The 5,346-nt window shown below is 41.8% G+C and overlaps 1 long non-coding RNA gene across 2 annotated transcripts in view; it reads right to left on the minus strand.

Annotated features, from left to right (window-relative positions):
- Positions 1-694: 694 nt before the first annotated feature.
- The window catches only part of LOC116757805, an 18,309-nt gene continuing 13,657 nt past the window's right edge, over positions 695-5,346 (minus strand). For both annotated transcript variants that reach the window (XR_004351090.1, XR_004351089.1), the window contains exon 6: positions 695-2,024. This is a non-coding gene — a long non-coding RNA (uncharacterized LOC116757805). The remainder of the gene's footprint in view (positions 2,025-5,346) is intronic.

A 5,346-nucleotide genomic window follows, 5' to 3' on the forward strand; every position in this document is an offset into this window, starting at 1 on the left:
ATCTTCCCTGAGTTAAATTCAGGCTTCCTTAATACTAAAAGGAGAGGGGGTAAAGTCCTGGTTCCAGGATGTGTTAATTTCTTCTCTCCTGTAGCCATTTACAGGTGGGCCTGGTCAGGAGGTTTCCTGTGGGCTAAACGAAGGTATTTTAGCTTAAGGCTCATTATATGGGAGGCAGGGTTCTCAGAGATGAGCCATTATGTATACCTCAAGCTATAGGCAACATCCCTTTAGTGATTAACTTGTAGCAAAAGCAACAGAATATGAAGGTTAAAGTAATTTGTTCTTCCCTATTACAATTTGGGTTTCACTGTAGCTGTCTATGCTGGACTATCTTATTTACAGGGCAGCCTCCTCCTTCTGGGCAGTGAGTCCTCTGAGCACAAAACTGTCTCATTCATCCGTGTTACCCTTACAACTGGCACATGGGACACTTAAGGCATGTTTAACACATACGAATGGATGTTATCATGCTTTGCTCCAGATGCCATATTTTAAAGGTGATGCTTTGACACAGTGGAGTCCTTCTAAGGAGGGAACACCAGTACTGGTCCAGAATCCCCGTGACATGAGAAACAGTTCAAAGAACAGTCTAAACATAAATCCTGAAGACAAGATGTGCCTGCACATTGTAGGTGCTCAATATTTATTGAATGGATGAACAAATGAGTCATAATAGCTCTCTTCATATGGAGCTGTCAGGTAGAAGAGAGCACACACACATCCTGAGTTACCTGTAGCTCCCAAAGCTCCAACATTATATCTAAGGCTGAGATTTCGGTCCATTAAAATAATGAATTTCCTAACGAGACCAAGATGTACCAAACCGCACTTCCTCTAGGAGCCATCGAAATGATTTCTTTCTTTTACAAAGATAAAAACAAAGTAACACAACACATTCTCTGGACCAGTTAGAGTTATTTTTGTGGCAAATGACAGAAAAAAGTTAAGTTTGTGGGTGATTTATTGCCTCTAATGATGTATGTCATCAGGACCCTCTCTCTCCCGCCCTCTTTCCCTTTATCTCCCCACTCCCCACTTTCTCCTCTGTTGGCTTCAGTGTAGAGACTCCACACACAGCTCCAGGTCACTTCTCCCCAAAGCAAAGAAAGGACACGCTCCTCTGACAGGACCAGCTGGAACTGTGGCTGAACAAAGCCCAGTGGCCCCGGGAAGACGGTTCTCTGGTACACAGAGGATCACCTACCAGTGTAGGACCCAGTGTACCTGGGGGAGGAGAATAAGATGGGACTGAGGGTGAAGGAGGGGGCAATTTCCTAGACTAACACTGGCTAAGAGTTACCCGAAGTAAAAATAAAAGCTGGAGGACAAAATCGGCACTTAGCCACCGTGGCCTGAACACTTGTCCCTATTCCAGAACTTATAACTGCATTCAGTATTACATTTGCCCATAATATACATTCAGCTGACAAACACTGGTTATTAAAAATTCCTGAGCAATTCAACCCACATTTTACTAACCTAAAAAGATTTCACTATTCCTATAACATAGACTGGAAGACTTTTTCTGCGTTGACTTTATTCATTTCTTCAAAAAAAATGTTGTTACTGTATTGAGGATACAATGAGGAGGAAAACTGTCCTCATGAAGCCTATAGTCTCACAGAGAAGGCAGCCAAGTAAAACGACAATCACAAAGCAGGTGACAAGTACTTTAAGAAAATAACTCGTCTCCATATTGTGGTATTGAGATAGAAAAAGATAAAGCGAAAGTTTCATCACATTCCTTTATGACCAAACATCGTTTTCTTTGTTAGCACGACTAGCTGCCTCTCTGAGATAGGATGTCAACTGGCAGAAATGTTATTTTGGCTGAAGTAATCTCAATGTTTCCCCGGCATAGCAGCAGAAGAAAAGGGATCTTCTTGGCTTGGAGCGCTCAGTTTCAAAGCTGGAAGAACTCATGGATATAACATTGCAGTCGTTGGAAATCAGCGCCTTCAGAGCACAAGAAGCAACTGATCACTTCACATGAAATCGGCAGCTCCTATCAGTGGCTGGGTCTATAAAGAATAAAAAAAGGAGGAAGTGAGGAGATTAGCAATGTCTTGATTCCCACACCATTTAATCCCTTGTGCCAACCGTACTTCCCACTTAGTCATCAGTTTCACTTATTTTTCTCAGGTTGATGTTTTGAACTTCTATCATGATCCCACAAAGTATATGACCTCTCAGATGTCACCTTGGCTGTGGACATCCTTTTCTCTGTCCATAGTGACATGGCATACTACTCGTCTTTCAGAATCTGCAGTAGGTGAAAAGGTTTGGGTGATACCCTTTTCTCAGGCAGAGAATAACAACATTTTCTTTTACTTGCCGCTCCAGCCTTGATCATATATTTCAGGTTATTTAGGTTTTGAGTGATGGCAGTGGTTGCTGAATTACAAAGCTCATCACCTTGCTTTTAAAAATTTTCCTGTCGCTTATTAAAATCTTAGTTGCTGTCGTTAAGTAGCAACTGTGTTAACGCTGAGTTAAAGAGACATCTAAAATAACTGCTCTGGATTATTTTGCTATCCCTTCTGCAGGAGGCACAGATGTGGTGCACTCAGGTGATCGAAGAGGCAATGGGTTCCATTGTAATTGCTGTGGGCCCAGCTGGGCTGGCATTTTAATTTCTGTCTCTTTTGTGGCTCCCATTATCCTGGGGGCCAAGGTAAGAACGTGTCTGGAATCACAATTTGTGGAAGGTTAGTGAAATTCTGGAACAGGGCCAGGACAATTCAGTGCTTGGGATGGATTTCTTGGAGTCTCTCCAAATGTATGGGTTGTCCATTAGTGCCACGTGGCCAGACCTAAGTTTAGAATAGAGAGTTAAGACAAAATTATGCTTACTGCAGCCTGGTTGTACAATGGAAAAAAACAGAACGGAGGTGAGTGGTCTGGAGAGGGTTGCTTCAGTACTTTAGAAAGCTAGTTCCACAGAGGAATGCTCCCTGGGTGTCTAAAGGGTTTAGGGTACTTAGAAAGCAGTTCTTAAATAAATATAAAAGATGAATTACAGGGAAAATAATGGCTAAGACTGAAAAGGCTCTGGTTTGGGGAAAATGTTCTGTCTCCCACAAAGAAGGTAGTTCTATGTAATGAATAAAAGCATGGCATTCTGGTTCAGCCTGGGTGGGTGTCCCAGCTTCACCAGTTATCAGCTGTAAGACTTTGAGAAAGTTAACTTCTCAGAAAAGCAGCAGTCTTGTGAAGTTACAGTTAAATGAGGTAAGACATAAAAAGTGTTTAGCATAATGCCTGATACATAGAAAGTGTTATTTCAAGCCTTATAAGGAGATAATCTAAAATGTTATAATCCAGTGGCTTATAAGGTTTTGGGGTCTCAAACTACCTTGGGAATTTGATGAAAACTATGGATCCTTGTTCCTCAGGGGAAAAAATGCACATATATAAAATTTTTATGCACGGTTTTAGGGAATTCAAATATACAAGGAAGTACAACCATACACTTCAGGTTAAGGTTTTTTGTTCTAGGGCTACACTCATTCCCAAAAGAGAGAATAAAGACATCAGTTTTATTTATTTTTTATATTTTTTGATGATTTATAATTATAGTCTCAACTTTTTAGAATTGGAGGGAATTTTATATAGTCTAAAGTCCCCTCGACCCCTGCTTTTTAGGAATAATAATATTAAGGTCCTAGGAAAACTTGGTGTTTCAGATAAACAGGGAATTCTTTATCAATTTCACATTTCTATAATTAAAAAGCCTAATTTTCTCTTTATCAGCTACCCTTCATGTTCAAGATGCTCCTTAAAATTGAGTATATTTCTACTCCATTCTTAGTCCTGTTCTCTGAAATATATTTACAGCCCTCAGAAGCTCATGTTCATTCAAAGCCCATGGTATTTACAACGATCTTTTTTTCCGTTGTGTATATTAATTAGCATATTAAAATCGACTCTGCTATACTTGTTCGATATTGTGCTATTTGGTGGAGAAGAGCGTTGCTGAAACGCGGTACTAGAGTAACAATTCCATCGGGCGGGAATTCAAATTAACAAAGACTTATCGGGCACCTACAATGGGACAGGCTCCATTCTGTGCACCTGGGATACATGAATGAAAAGAACTCAGACAGAGATGTGTGCCCTCAGGGAGCCTACAGCCTACAGTCTACGACTTGCTTTTGGAAGGATTTGGCTGGGGTTGAGATTCTGTTCGTGGGCAGGACCAGAGCTAACCTGAAAGGTTATTATCTACATGAATGTCACCCACGCCTCCATCACTGTTCCTCAAGGATACTTACCTTCATTTGTTTCAACAATAGCTGACTCAGAACAGGCAGCACAAAACACAGAATGGCCAAAGTGTGCCTGGGTAAAATCCCACCATACCTTCCCCCTGGCCAGAGCACAAACTACATCAGGCAGCAAATAGGCCATGCTTAGGTAAGTCATCTCTAGGCTTTCCACTGCAAAAATAGTTTAAGCTCTTCTCCTTTGCTTCCTGGCAACTTTGGGTGACTTTTGAGGGGAATGTGAACAAGAGAGCAAAGGTACTGGGGTTGGCAGTTTGCTCTAGTGAGAAGGGAGCAGAAAGTAGGGCTGATGATACGGGAAAGAGTCAGATGAAATAAAAGGGATGGGAGATTGGAACATGAAAAGTTGGAAGTAGGTCAGATAAGTGACATGCCAAAGGCAAGAGACATTACAAGCCTCTGAAAAATCATGTGATCTTGTTGAATCTGCTTCTGGAGAAGCAGAGGTGACACAAAGTTGGTGTAGCTAACATGTCACTGGGATCCATGGGCTCTGAGGAATTCACCTAATCTCACTCTGAAATAGGGTAGAATGATGTCAATGAAGCCCCGAAGGTAAAGAGCAAATAGAACCAAGCTGAGGGGGCGCGGAGCTGGCAGGTGGAGCTAGAGCCGCTCTTCACCCCCAGGTCGTTGTCCTGTCTTAGGGCTCAGATGGCTGGTCTTCACTCTGAAGATACTTTGGGCAGCTCCAGGGCTACAGAAATTAGGCCACCGACACACCCAAGCATCTGCCTTCCCTTTGCTTTTTCCACCTAGAAAAATCTTACCGCTCCTTGTTACCCTCCACATCTAGAACCTTATCCTTGTCTGGCTAAATCTACTCCTTAGTTCTTTGAAAAAGGGGAGAAAATCTTCTTGATGTTCTCAGGAGGATCCAACTCAGACTTTGCTTCAGGCCCTTTTTACCTGAGATGTCACTGCACAAGCCACTAAGAACTATAGTGAAAAAGCAAAAATTATGTTCCTGACGTCTGAGGAAGGTGAAATCAACCTAAATGAGTTACATCATTTGTTCAAGAGAACAAAATCATTGTCTTATGACGTGGTAATGCGG

Source organism: Phocoena sinus, chromosome 8 (genome assembly GCF_008692025.1).
Source record: "Phocoena sinus isolate mPhoSin1 chromosome 8, mPhoSin1.pri, whole genome shotgun sequence".
NCBI lineage: Eukaryota > Metazoa > Chordata > Mammalia > Artiodactyla > Phocoenidae > Phocoena > Phocoena sinus.